Here is a 15,083-nt window from a genome sequence, read left to right as displayed (position 1 = left end):
CATCATGGACTCCACGCCTGGGTCCACAGAGAAAGAGGCTCTATAGGCAGAGTAGCAGAGCATTTTAATTGCCATGTTGCCAGTGACATAGAACCTCACAAACAACCCCCATAAATCACACCCTGACAGCTCCCGGGCTTGTCCAACGCTAAACACAAGTGGACGCCTCTTTCACGTCGACTCCTCTTAAGTTGTAGGCAGCACCATCACCCTTCAGCAAACATCTGTAGTTCATCTTATCGTTTGAAGAAATATATGAGTTTCACTGTCTTTTTTTTTTTCTTTAAGTTTTTTGCAGCTTCTGCTCCTTGATTTGTTTGAAGGCCATCTGCTACATATAAAATTGGGGGTGAGGGGCAGACTGTGGAAAAGAAACATTTGGGAGACGTACAGGCTGGGAGAAAATGCAAACCCTGCAAATGCTTTTGTCAGCTTCGAGGGGCAGACCACTTTCCTTTCTGAACCCCCAGCCCCTCACTGAGTGTTGGACTTGGGACATCACTGTGGGTTCTGGCTGGTGCTTGTTCTGGTTCTGTCTCCTGGCTGGTACTCTACCACTCAGAACAAGAATCCCAGCACTGGTGATTCTGAGGTCTCTCAAACTTTGAAAACGCATGCTGGAGCTGACCTCCCAAGCTCCCTAAAGATGTCCCATGAACTGCAGGACTAACAGGGGCACCCAGGAACCTTGGACGATGTTTCTCACGAGAATTCAATGAAGCCCCAGTCTCAGGAGTGTCTGTCATGGCATGAAGTTACCACAGGGTGGTAGAAGTTGTGCAGTTGCCTGTTCTCACTCAGTCAAGCGTTCTTCCATAAGAAGCAAAAGAGAAAAGAAACTAAGTGCCTGTATGCAAATAACGGCAGGCAGGGGCTTCCTGCACCTCCTGCCCAAAGGGAGGTGTCTGAGCTGAAGCTGGCTTCAGGAAGGAACCAGATGTTTAAACATTTGACCCCTGAAATCCTCGCCACCCCTAACTATGCCCAGTCGGGTTTCCTCGGCCCTAACATGGGCCAGGCAGCCTGCGTTGCTCAAGTTACAGGGACTACCACTCTGCTTGCCAGGAAACAAACTCAAAGGATGTGTCTGATGACTAGGGTAATGGCCGGTTTGCCACTGAAGCAGAGCTAAACAGTGATGACAATGGTGGAGATTTCATCATAACACCAGCTTTCCCTTCGCCCTGGAAGATTCTGTCCTTATTGTGTCAACCAAAGAGGTTCTTACAAATCCCAAAGCTTCCAACAGCCAGTTTCATTTTCCCATCCTTCTCACAAGGTCCAGAATGCTTTGGTAAAACTGAGTAAGCGTTTGTTGTTATCATCATTAGTATCCGCAGTATTTGTTTGGTCACTCTAACTTACACACAAGCGGTGTGAAGTTCCCGATCAGTCCTTTGTAGGGTTCTCCTGCCTTCATTTCCCCTGCAGTGCTCTGGCATGCAGCCACAAGTAATGCATCGAGCCACAGGTTTTTAAGCCACATTTGAGCCTCTGCTATTGAATAAATTAAAGTATTATCAGCTTTGTTGTGTTCAATGAAAGGCCCTTCTCCGGCGAAGTGCTCAGAGTCCATCCAGCTGGGCACCCCAGAAAGGTCTTACTTGGCCATGTGACTTTGCCAGTGGTGAGAAGGCAGTGTGGGGCCACAGTGGCTTCCTTCACGTACCAAGGGGCTGTCACTGTCCCCACCCCACCCCGCCCCCCTAACAAGGCCGGTGGAAAACCCAAAGCAAGTAATCATGGAAATTCCTTGAGCAACAGCACAGATTTACCGAACTCTGTCAAGCCCACAGATTTATGGGACAGAGAACATTTTACCTGAAGGAAAAAAAAAAAGAAAAAAATGACTTTCTTGTCAATCACCTCCTACAAGCCTAGAAAAGAAACTTGCTTGCAGTTATTAGCCGCTTGGTGGAGAATTGCAGAAAAGTTGCTTAAAAGAGTTGATTCATTGGTAAAAGTGGAGGGGGTAGGGACTCCAGGAAGGTCTCCTCCCTGCCAGAGCCGCGTTTTCTCCATAGCTGCCTGTGAAACACTTGTGCTGTCCTGCGATTATGGTATGATTTGTTGGTGCACTTTCATGTAGAAACGCCTGCATCACTGAGGTCGGCAGCGCTACCTTCTTGACAGTTCCAGATGTTGTGAAGATGAAATGCCTCCTGCTTGAGGAACGGTGCAACTCGGAGCCCCGAAAGGTGTTCTGAATACTGTTTAAAAAGGCATCTGTCTTAAAATAATTTCAACATCTCACTCGTCTATTTATAAGCCCTGTCAGGTGGGTTTCTTGGGCCTTCTCAGACTATTTTAAAGGGCTCGCTTTTACATCAAGATACTTTAACCAATGATGACTCAAACCTTTGCCCTGTTTCTTTCTCTGCCTGGGCCCACCTATTTGACCTGCCTTCCAATACTGTTGATATCTCTTTATATCAGTCTTGCTGCAGAGGGGACTTCATGTCTTTCTGTCGGGTCCATCACCTCCAACAGGGCCTGGCATCAGAGGAGGGAGTGACAAGCTGCCTATCACTGGCCTGGATTGACTCAACATTCATGGGTAAAGAGGCAACAAAAGACCCTGGGCCCGGCCCCACTTCTCCCTCAGACCCCATAACTCACCACACTGTCGACCTCTTCAAACAGGAATAAGCACTGACCCTTACCAGGGTTTTGGAGTGACGTCTGAGCTTGCGTCTCCACGGGTGAACACGTATGCCCGAGACCACCCTTTCGAAGACCATGCTAGCTCGTCCCGGTGCACAGTAATGTTATTCTTGGGTCATTTAACTTCACTCTCAGAGAAGAGTCGAGAATGGTGCTAAGTTGTAAATCACTCTCCTCTGGAATGGATTTGTGCCAGAACCGATCGGCCTGAGCATTCCTGCCTTGCTTGACATGGTAAAGAGATTATGGTATGTAAAATTCGGCTAAACATAGCTTGTTTCGATTTCCTACTTTCCTGGTTGTCTGTCTTGCTATGAAAGGTTAAGACCTGGGAGGGAAATGGCATCCATGCTGTGGAATCACTCTCAATCCAGGGCAACACTTCCCACTTAGATGGGGTCCATACATGGCTATCATGCAAGGCTCAGGCCCATCAGATAGATATTTGTAAACTTGGCCTTTGGGTGATTTTAATTGGTCCTTCTTCCAAAGTTACAAAAACAGACAGCAGGAAACACGGAAGCTGGTCTGTGGTGGTCTCAGCTTGTAAATCCCTGTTCACATGTTCACCATTTCACACAGTTGATATTAGCCTTCACTTTTCCCTGGTGTCATTAGCTGAGTCCTAAAACTGCAGTGACCTCAATTTTAGCTGACATGGTTGCCATATTGGGGACTCTTCCTGAAATTCTTCAACCCATGTGGAGAACGGTTTCTCAAATTGCAGTCTCTCGAGATTTCATTTTGTGGTCTAAATATCCAATTTAAAAATAATAATAATAATAATAATAAGGTTTTCTCACTTCTTGCTGTGCATTGAACCACATATGTCCCCCAGCCTAGAGATGAGAACAGTGACGCACATCAACAACGTCACTGTCTTCAAATCCCCGGAGCGCTTTGGCTTTCTGGAATGTAAATTTCCAGCAGGTGAAAGACCCAGAGTGCTTACCTGAATACACATGGCGATGGTACCCAGGTTGTGGAATCAGGTCAGCAGGCGAGAAGGCGAAGGTGCCCGGTGACAGAGAGGCCCACACTCTACCCCTGCGCGCACAGAAAGGAGGGGGGCTGCCAACGTGGTCAGATACACGTGAGCAAAGACATCTGCAAATTAACAAATCCCAGCCTCTGGGGCCGTGTCATGCATTCGTCCTGCTGAATAAGGTAGAACCAGAAAGTAATTTTGATGAGCATTCGTCCAAGCTATTTATCAAAAGAAATTACACAACCGCGTTGGAGGCTGGGATTTTTACCCAGGTATTCTTGGGTTCATTGTTGTGATTTCACAGAGGGAGGCAGACTTGTCAGGCGGCAACGTCCTCTTAGCTTGTTTTCTGCGCGGTGGTAGTCAATATAAAAGGAACCCTGAAAGAAGACATTTTAACATTGTAAGCTCAAGAAAACAAACCAGAGGAGAGAAAGTCCTTCTTTCATTTTTTCCCACTACAGGAGTAAGCAGCAAAATGTCCCCCTTTTGCAGGGAACCAATACATCAGCAGTCCTAACTGAGAGAGAAATTTCCTCTCATGCAAGATATGAAAGAAATACTTGAATCCAAAGGCTTACTAAGGGTGATGGAATCTTTATTAATTATTATTTAAAATTATTTTCCATAAAAGGAAATAGCTCTGGATTAAGATGAATATTCTGAAAATGGCATTTATAGAACTTATAAATCTGTGCATAAATGTCTTTGTACACGTCTATGCATTTTTTTTTTTTGCAAAAAATTTATTTTCTGTTTCTATTTGTGCTGCCACTGATACACTACTTCCCAAGTGATCTGAAGCAATAATATTTGCAACTTTATGCATTTTCTGGGCTCTGTAGAGAGGATAGGAAATGTTCTTTGAAGCGTGGAATGCATTTTTCAAATAGGTAAAGTCAGACCAACAAATCACTGGCAACTTCACCTCTGATTTGCCGGCCTTTGTTACAACTCACAGGATCTAGCACTTATACTTGAAACACTTCAAGAGAGTGTCTTTTTTTTCCCTCTTCAGACGCTTCTCTTGACCTTCTTGCCTCCATGCAGTGGGAGGGTCTGCAGCACAATGGGAGATAGCCAGGCCGGGCCTCAGCCCAGAACTGGAGGAAGTGGTCAGTGTCCTCATCCTCCGCAGAGCTGGGCTCCCAGCACACAGTGAGGCCAGATGCCTCAATGCGGCTAAGGAAGGCCGAAATACCTGCAGTGAAGCAAAGTTTAAAAAAACAAAAACAAAAAAAACAGGATCTTTTTCTTCATTTCAGCAGTCTCGACTGGCTGCCTAAAGAGAAGCTGTCATTCCAGGTTTGCAGAATGGCTGTGCAGACAGGACTAAACCAGAGGTCTCCAAACTCTGCCACCTGGCTTAAGCCCCAAAAATTCAGTCAGCAAGGTATGACTTCCCAATACTCCCAAGTAACTCTTCTTCTATTTGAAAATACCTGCATTTCTCACCCCTGGCATAGAGATGTTTCATGTCATTCAGATAAAAGCCCAGTTTGACTGCACGTGGATATTTATTGGACATGTTAGAAACAAACCTCTGAAGGACAAAGAAGTCTCCTTTCTCCACAGGAAACCCGAATATCTTTATGGCCACAACAACCTGGGGTCTTTGGAAACATCTGGAAGCCTACAGTCGACGCTACCTCTCCCCCACATTTGTTGTAGAAGCAGCATCCAGCCACTGGTGCCGAAGGAAGCAGCCTCAGACCTGATCCCCCCTCCGTTAGTGTGACAAGGGCCAAGGGCCCGCGGTGCCTCGCCCAGCCCTGGCCCACTGTGGGCACTCCGCCAGTTCTTAGCAATGCAGCGTGTGTGGAAAACAGGGCTTTGCGTACAGACAGCCGCTTCCCAGGGACCGTGCTTGGGGCTTGATGTGCCCTGTTTCGTGGGAGCTGAGCAGCTGCCTCCCTGAGCCTGGGGATTTCTCAGTCGGTGGAGGAAATCCTCTAAGTATTTACAACCATTTAACAACTGCCTATATCCTGACAGTTTTACCTCCCAAATTTCTCTTGATACATGCCTCGCAGCCTCCACACCACCCACACCTCTGACCCCTGCCTGCGCTGATCTCCCTGCTTCTGCCTTTCTCCAAGGGGCAGCCAAAACAATCTCTTTACAATGCAGATCTGCTTAAAAACCTGCAGTGACTTCTCAATGTGTTCAGGATCAAGATCAAAAAGCTTACAGGAACCTTCTAGGCCCTGATGGCAGAGCCCTTGCCTCATCCCAGTCACTCTCTCTGGGCCCCGCCTGTACTGGCTTTCCTGCATTTGCTCAGGGCCTTTGCAAATCCTGTTTCCTCTTCTTAGGGCATGCCTCCCCCCCCCCCCCCGCCCCCAACTGGCCTTTATGAGCTCATGCTGGCCTTTCAGCTCTCAGCTCAAATGCCATGGCCTCAGGAAGGACCATCTTGACAGGTCAAATTGCTACCCTCCCCACATACATACACATATGTCTCTGCAGCAGCCCCCATGGTGCCCTGCTAAGCATGGCCCCAATTATGAGATCATTTGATTAGTAGGGGTTTTCCTCCTAGACTCTAAGTTCCTTGAGGGAGGAGCAAAGCCAGTTTTGTTCAATCTTTTATCCCCAATGCCTAGCACAGTGCCTGAAGAACGTGGCATATAGTAGGTGCTCAATAAAAATGAATCGAATGAAAGAATAACTGGCAGACTGACAGGCAGGGGAAGGAAGGAGGGAAGGAAGGAAGAATGAGAGGAAGGGAGGGAGAGAGGCTGGCTAGCTGGAGAAACAATAACAACCAACTCCAACACTACCTGAATTCCTCTCCATTTCTAAATCCCCAAATCCCTGAATCCCATATATATCACTTCTCTTATCTCCACATACTTTTCAGTGAATCAAGAAAGCAATGTTGCAAAGTCTAAGAGGAAATGAGAGGGATGGTAGGTTCTTCCATGATTACTGGTTCATTCATTCATTCCTTCATTCATTCCATAAACACCGTGTGCCAGGCCCTGTGTTCATTGCTGGGAAGAAACATGTGGCACAGGGGGCAGGAGCTGGTATATCTTGCTGACCCGACTTCACCTTAGCCAAGTCACCCACCACCCTGAGCCACAGGTTCTCCGTCTGTAAAATGAGGAGGTTGGATGGCCCCTAAGGACCCTTCCAATGCTAATATTCTATTGCCCCAAAGCGGATGGCGCTTCTGCTGCTGCTGCTACTGATGATGATACTATTACTGATAATAAACATTGTTAACTGAGCACTTAGCCCAGACAAGGCACTATATCATCTCATTTGATTCTCAGCTACCCTGTGAGAGAGCTGCAATTCTCCATGGCAATTTTATAAATAAGGGAAACTGAGGCAAAAGAAGTTAGCTGAGTTGACAATGGTCAACAGCTAAGAAATGACAGCGTTGAGATGTAAACAAACATCCCCCTGACTCTACTTCGCTACACCACCTCAAATTGCATGATGCCTTCTAACAACCTAGGATGTGGGTCAGGTACTGGCCCCAAAACCCACCCCCACCTCTTCCCCAGCTACTCAGCTTCTCCTGCACACAACAGCAGATTCATAAGCAGCCACACTCTGCAGAGGTCAGAATGAAGGGGCTCAGGGTTCCCGGGACGAAGGCACAACTACCCTTCACACGATGAGTGTTTCCCCTGTATTCGGTGTCAGGTCAGCTTTCTGTCCCCACGCTGAACCATCCCCGCTCTATTGCAATGGGAGGGAGTTGGGTTAGATGTGGCGGGAAATGTTCTGTCACCCGATGCGGTCATGAGCTCTGAGAGGCACCCAGGCACTCTTGGGGGGTGTTGGAGATGGTCTAACAGAAAGGGTGATGTGTGTCATAGAGAAGAATTAGAACACTGATCAGGAACACAGAACCTCAGTTGCAATAGTGGAATTACATTATTGCAATACCACATCTCCCGATGGAGATAGAGCTCAATTCTGTCAATCAACCCAATAACTATTTATAAGAGAAAATGCTATGTGCCAGGCACTGTTTCTAGGTGTGAGACAACAGAAAAAAATCCATGCTGCCATGAGGCTTATAACCTAGTGCAGAGAGACAGAGAGGAAAACAAGAACAAAAGGGCAGGAAATGTTTATGTACACAGGCGCCTGTGGGTTTTCAGGTGAGGAAGAGTTGTAATGACCTGAGCAGCTTACATCATATGGTGGGAGACAGGGGAACTCAGCTCTGTGCTGAGCAGGTAGCACATGTGTCATGCGGGGTGGCATGTGGGGTCTCTGGTCTCGCTCCCCGCATAAGAATGCAGCTATGGTGAGGCCAAAAAGGAACACCCACGGAGCCCTAGATAGGGGAGTCATACCACTATACTCTGTACCTCTGCAATCCGCTCTTGCTAGCTCAGCCGCCATCTTCTTGCTAGCCCCTATTTCCTGCTAGCATAGCCACAGTAGTTATATTAGTGGCCAATGGCTCACTGGTTACAGCTGATGGCCAACTAGCCACAGCTGATGGCCATCCAATCACAGTTGATGGCCATTTACTACCTGAGCCAGTACCTTTCCATGTGAGGCTGAAAGCCTGGAAACTGCACTCCTGGCTCTGTCCCCACAACAATGTTAACTCAGTTGGTCCTCACCTCCATCCTAGGAGGTAAGGTGGTACCTCAGGACAGCCATGAAGGGAGCTCCAGGGACCTGGCCTTCTGGTGCAGCCCTTCACTGTGCCCTTCAGTGTGGGCTGTACCTGGTGCCTGGCTTCTAACAAACCACACATGGCACAAGTGATAAGATGTCACATAGAAAATTAAGTAACAAAAAGACTGACCTCTGACTCTCTTCCTCTCTCTCTCTCTCTCTCTCTCTCTCTCTCTCTCTCTCTCTCTCTCTCCCCCGTGTGTGTGTGTCCCACTCAGGGAGAAGCAAAGCTGCCATTGCGAGAAGCCCAATAAACCCATGTGGCAAGGACCGAGTCTCTGGCCAATAGCCAGCGAAGACCAGAGGCCACCAACAACCTTCTGAGTGAGTTTGGAAGCAGACCCTCTCCTGGTGGAGCCCTGAGAAGACTGCAGTCCAGACCAGGCCTTGATGACACTCTCAGGAAAGATTGGGCCTCAGAGGCACCAATGAGCAATGCCCACACTCCTGACCTACAGAAACTGTGACACTAGAAATGTTCGTTATTTTAAGCCACCGAGTTTTGAGTAGTTCTTTGCACAAAAGGCAATACATTATCTATGCAGGTACCATTTTAAAGGTGATAACACTGACGCACAGAGAGGTAAATTAACTTGCCCCAGGACATAGAGCAAGTAAGTGTCAGAGCCAGGATTTGAACTCTGGCAGTCTGGCTCCCAGAGCCCACATGATTAAGCATCACGGGATGCTTCCATAAGATGGCATTTGATTAAAGTATCTATTTGTACATCTGTTTCTCTCATCAGACTGTGCTGTCTGTTTCAGGTCTGTGTGCCTGGCACGTGGTCAGCACCCAGCTCACAGGAAGTGCTCTGCAACAGTCAGATGAGTGCAGCCAGGAGGGTGGAAGTGAGCAGAGCAGGTTGTCCCCGTGACTGTGGCCTCACACCAGAGAAGCACAACACAGTAAAGGTGGGGAGAAATGCCCCCCAGGTCCCTATCAGCCCCAAGTTTCCTGCATGGAGTTTTGTGGGGTTTTTCTGAAACCCATTTTTTTGCTGAGACATATACAACTCCAACAAAAGCATGTTAGATTTGGCCCAAGTTTAATATCCTTGATATGATCTCTAATCTTTTTCAGGTGCATCTCACATTCAGGAATCTTTATTTGGCTTCCAAACAGCAAGTTGTCTCTTATACCAAAAAATATGTGAGTTGTATCTGTTTATCTTAAGTAACCACTGAAAGATATGTTTATAACTTTATGGGAATGTCCTACAAGCCTGTTAAACATCTGTTATTGTTGAGTGTACACTTTCAGATGGGTATTTTGGATCTTCTTTTTTTTTAACAAACATCTAGGGAGATTTTATTTTATTTTATTTTTTCTGGTGCTAAGTAACTGTGAACTCACCTCTTGCAAGCTTGAGGCTTTGTGCAGGAGGGTGGGAAAGCCTAGGGAGCTGACACCCAGCAGAGGCAGAGCCAGGTGGAGGCGGAGCTGACCAGGGGGCGGGGCTTCCACAACCGTAGGGCTGGAAGTGTGTGGAGTGGGGAGGGGCGCAGGAGAGGGGCGGCTCGACCTCTCCACCCGGCGGAGCAGATCCGTGCAATATGAGGGCGCATCGTCAGCATCAAGCTGAATCCTACGTCTGCAACCTAGTGCTGTGGGACTTTGTCTCCGAGCCTCAGTTTACTGGTCTACAAAATGGAAGTCATGATAAACACCTAGACAACGTAAGAAGAGGTTTGCTTTGAGTACTTCCTGTAAAAGTAGCACCTTTTCGACACTTTTAAGGTAGCATGTTGACTTGACAGCAACTAAGCCCGAGATGAAAAGCTGTTAAAGGAAACTGCCTGAGAGCACACCTGTGCAGGGCTCTGGGAAGGGGCTTAAAGGGGCGCCTGTTTTCTATGCTAGCACCTCGGGTGGAATATGGCTCCCTAACTGGAGGTAAGTCAGGAAGGCTCTCTGGAAGCCTGCAGGGTCCTTGGCTTTATGGGAGGGGCGCAAGAAAGAGAAGCCTTTGGCACTGCCTGGAGTACATGCCCGAGTGCCTTGCAATCCCAGGAGCACCTATACATGCATCCTTTGCTTTTTTAATTAATGGACCTTACGTTGAGCAGTTTTAGGTTTACAGAGTAAAATAAATGAAAAGTATGAGCTCCCTTATATCCTGTCACAAGCCCTAATTTCCCCTGTTTTTAACATCTTGCACCAGTGCAGTACATTTGTTACAATTGATGAGTGAATATTGATACATTATTAGTAATTAAAATCCATGGTTTACATTAGGGTTCACTTTGTGTTGAACATTCTATGGGTTTTGACAAATGTATAATAACATACGAGTGTATCCACGATTATCGTACCACACAGAAAAATAGCTTCACTGCCCTAAAAATCACCTGTGTTCCATCTGTTAATCCCTTCCGTCCTCTTGCCACCCGCCCCCACCCCCAGCCCCTGGCAATCATTAATCTTTTTACCATCTCCATAGTTTTGCCTTTTCCAGAATGTTATATAGCTGGAATCATATAGTATGTAGCCTTTCAGATTGGTTTCTTTCACTTACCTGTATTCATTTAGGGTTCTTCCATGACTTTTTGTGGCTTGAAAGCTCATTTCTTTTTACTGCCGAATAACATTGCATTGTAGGTATGGACTGCAGTTTGTTTATCGATTCATCTATTAGAGGACTTCTTGGTTGCTTCCAAGTTTTAGCAATTATGAATAAAGCTACTATAAACATTTGTGTGCAGGTTTTTTGATGGATATAAGTTTTCAACTTATTTGGGTAAGCACCAAGGAGTACAGTTGCTGGATAATATGGTGAGAGTATGTTTAGTTGGATAAGAAACTGCCAGGCTGTCTTCCAAAGTAACTGTACTCTTTTGTACTTCCACCAGCAATGAATAAGAATTCCTATGGTTCCACATCCTCACCAGCGTTTAGTGTTGTCAATGTTTTGGGTTTTGGATTTTGTTGGTGTAGTAATGACATTGCCACTACACACCATTTTAATAGTGTGTGTAGTGGTATCTCCTCGTTGTTTTAACTTGCAATTCCCTAACAATATATGATAATTAGCATCATATGCATCATTTAAAATAATGAACTCAAAGGAAATAAGTGAAAATGGAATTTGCCAGCTCTCTAAGGTGTGCTATACAGTCATTGCTGTATTTAGTGTATGAATTTCACTGAAGATCACAGGGGAGAAGGTTCAGGCCTCCTTGCCAGGAAACCTGGGCTTCTCTTAAGGAGCAACTTGTTCATATTCATAATCAATCATTTGCTTTGTTTACTTTTTGCTTTAGCTACCAGGAAGCTCAAGGTGATCTCTAAAAACGACACAAGATTTATGGTAGGTATTGCTACACACCAACCTTACACGTCATTTTACCTTACAATCCTACCCTTATTTTTCCCTTCTCTCTAATTTCCTCAGTTATTTGGAGCTGAGAAATGGGGCAGGGACCAAAGTGATAAATAGGTACACACAGGCTTCTGTTGTGTTGGACCCCATCTCCATTGAACTGGTTTGAGCTACCAGCTCCCTCCCTACACCCAACCCAGAAGGCAGGAGGAGGCTGACAACCCCAGCATCCATCACAGATACTGTGGGAATTCCATGGGGAAACAGAAAGTAGTTGGGTCTCATTCCAAGGAAAAAATAAGCTTTAGTGGCAGAAGTCCCTGGGGCCACTGATGGGTGATAAGGAATGAGAACTAATCACAAAATAAAATGAGAGGAAAACTACATGCAAAAATTACATTTGCCATGGCTTTCCATGAACTGCTCGACCCAATTTTGTACATCTGAGTGCCAGATAACAAAACAAAACAAAAAAAAATACCAAAAAAAGATGCAATTGTGCAAAACAACCAGTTTTTAATTAAACTTTCTCCTCTCTGACACCTACAGCCCTACTCATACTACCATCATTCATTCATTCATTCTTCCATCTGTCGACAAATACTGTGTGTTTATTGTTCACGGCATTGTGGGAAATGCTAAAATGGCCATTGAGACAGACCTGCCCTCTAGGAGATCGCAGCCAGTGAGAAGACATCAGACATGTTTTAGATAGATAGATAGATAGATAGATAGATAGATAGATAGATAGATAGATAGATAGATAGATAAAAGATTAGATAGATGGAAGGAAGGAAGGAAGGAAGGAAGGAAGGAAGGAAGGAAGGAAGGAAGGAAGGAAGGAAGGGAAAAGAAAGACAAGAAAAAAAGATAGATAGATAGATAGATAGATAGATAGATAGATAGATAGATAGATAGATAGATAGATAGATAGATATGCCAGGTAAGAGTAATCATATTTGAGCAGAGGTTGGTCAAAGAAGAGAAAAGTTGCCTTCAACTGGGGTAATGAGATGGAGAAAACATTATCAAATAGAGACCCTGGTTTTTAACACATCTCCTACTACACACCTTGTGATGCATTTTCATGCCTTAGTGATCCGATGGCCCACAACTCACTGGAGGGAGAGTCAGCCCTCATCTTTGGGGCCCTTCACACCCCCTCCCCACTTTCTGTGCTTAGTACAGAAAAGTGACCTGAATAGATGTTTTAGAATGAGGTTCTTGCTTGAGAGCAATTGCTCTTGCAGAGCATAGCTGAGTCACAGGAGGAAATGTGTTTGAATGACTCTCCCTTTTAGAAGGTGAGTGAATTGAGGAGCAGTGCCAGCTCAACACAGGTCCTCATTTTCCCGCTGAGTTAGTTGGAGGGTTTTTGCTCCAATTCTGTTCCCAGAGTGGGAGGCTGAATCTAAAGGTCTAACATTTGATTCCTTCAAGTGTTGTTTTCTAATTTGCAATAAAAATACTGACATTCTCACTCTTAACTTGGCTCGGGGTACATGCATGGATGGATATGGACCCAGCTACGTAGAGTTTTAAGAAAACAGACTTTGATCTACAATGACTTGCCTGTTACCTTCTTGTCAATGGCAAATCATTTTGCAAAATCTGGCCCATGCCCTTGTTAAACCACTCCTTGCCCAAAATTCACCTGGGCTAATGGCCCATCACGAAGACAGGGGTCATCTATTAAATAACATACCATTGTAATATAAACAAGACTTCTCAATCTAAGAATGTCTATTGATTTTCTTGACTTTAAAAATATTAACCTTCACAAACCCAGCAAAGACTCTGAATGAAAGTCATAGACTAGGAGCCAAGAAACCTGGTCCAGGTCTAGGCCCAACTCAAGTCCTACCTCTTCCAGAACATTCTTCTGACTTTTCTATCCTTCCCCACACTATCTTTCCTTGGCATTTTTATTTCACTGATGACCTGTTCCAAATGATTTACATAATGAGTTTAGCACATGTTTGCTACACATTTGGCCCCAGCAAATATTCAGTTTTATCATTGTTACAAAACAGTCTACCCCTAAGTATATTCTATCTTAAATTATGCTCTCAAAATGTCATATGTAAGTATCTTCTATTATCAAAAAATCCTAATCTTTGAAAATAAAAGTTAGATCTGTACCTCTTGGGTATAAACCAAATGCTTAATATTATTTTTTCATTTTTGTTTGTCAATTTTGAAACCACAACAGCTTACGCATTCAAGCTATCTATAAGTATAAGAAGAAAATATGGGAAAATCCTCTCTAACATCTAACATCAGTGGGCCATATTGTAAGTATGGTTGTAATCTTCAAGGTTAGATTCCAAAAGGAAATGTGTTAAACAGGATTGTTTAAAAAAAAAAAGAAAAAGATCCAGAGTCAGGATAAAGAAATAATAGGTAGAACAAATATACAATAAAGGCACACACAAAACAAACAAACAAACAAACAAAAAACCTAGATAACCACAGTGGACCACAAGTATAATATGAGTCATTTAGGTAGGTCTGTGGTTGTTAATTTGTGTGACTGCTTTTAATGGAAGGGATTGTGTGGGAGTGGAGAGAAAGGTCCATAATGTACATGGTCTGGAATAAAACAGGCCCACTTAATCAGGACTGCTTTGAACTATCCCAATTCAACAATGATGTGGGAAATATGGAAAAGATTTAGAATAAGTTTACAAACAGGTCCTATGAAGAAAGGTAAAACCCTCGACTAAATTGCTCCACTTAAACCTGAAGAAAAGGATAAAGGGTGACATTGTGGCAATTTTCATCTGAGCAGGTAGAGCAGAGAAAGAATGGTGAGCAGCTGTTCTCTCACTCCACTGAGTCCCAGGATGGAGGAGGAAATCGTCAACAAGGAGAATTTAGGTTAAATGTCAGGATTCATTTCCTGACCATGAGGGCTATTAAATGCTGAAATGGTTGACCCACACATGTTAGGGACTCTCCTTCGTTGACACACTTTAAAAAGGAAAATGAATGAAAAAGACAGTTCTGTCTTGCACAAGTTAGGGAAAGACTACCTTGAAGCAGAGGGATACAACAGATTACCTTTGAAAGCTCATGTCTTTATTCGTATGTGTTATTTGCTACACATCTGCGAGGACTATTCAAGAAATACCTACCACACACAGAAAATTATACCGTGCCTCAGTGTATGCTTCTCCCTGTGGTGACGCTGGAGGGTAAAATTGCATCTAGTATCACCAATAACCACTATTACCAAAACAAGCATCTTTAAGAACAAACTGCAGATTAACCAAGCTCTACATGCGCTTCAGTGATGATCTATAGCCATCCAACAAGACAGTTGCCTTCCACTAATTTAGCAGGTAGTGCAGGAGCTGCCCAATGTAAGCTGAGTCTGCCTGTGTCTGGTGAGATGGACAGTGTTAGGTGTTGGGGCATGCTGTGCTCACAGGCAGGGGACTCAGAGCCTACTC

The 15,083-nt window shown here is 44.9% G+C and overlaps 1 long non-coding RNA gene across 1 annotated transcript in view; it reads right to left on the bottom strand.

The window, feature by feature from the left end:
- Positions 1–3,635: 3,635 nt before the first annotated feature.
- Positions 3,636–15,083, bottom strand: part of LOC141567238 (uncharacterized) — a 61,924-nt gene continuing 50,476 nt past the window's right edge. The window contains exons 2-3 of the long non-coding RNA XR_012489734.1: positions 3,921–4,032; positions 3,636–3,822 (exon numbers count right to left, since the gene is read on the bottom strand). This is a non-coding gene — a long non-coding RNA (uncharacterized LOC141567238). The remainder of the gene's footprint in view (positions 3,823–3,920; positions 4,033–15,083) is intronic.

The sequence above is a fragment of the Rhinolophus sinicus genome, linkage group LG01 (assembly GCF_036562045.2).
Source record: "Rhinolophus sinicus isolate RSC01 linkage group LG01, ASM3656204v1, whole genome shotgun sequence".
In the NCBI taxonomy this organism is placed as follows: Eukaryota; Metazoa; Chordata; class Mammalia; order Chiroptera; family Rhinolophidae; genus Rhinolophus; species Rhinolophus sinicus.
The sequence above is the reverse complement of the archived record's forward strand: the minus strand, read 5'-3'. Positions and strand labels throughout refer to the sequence as shown.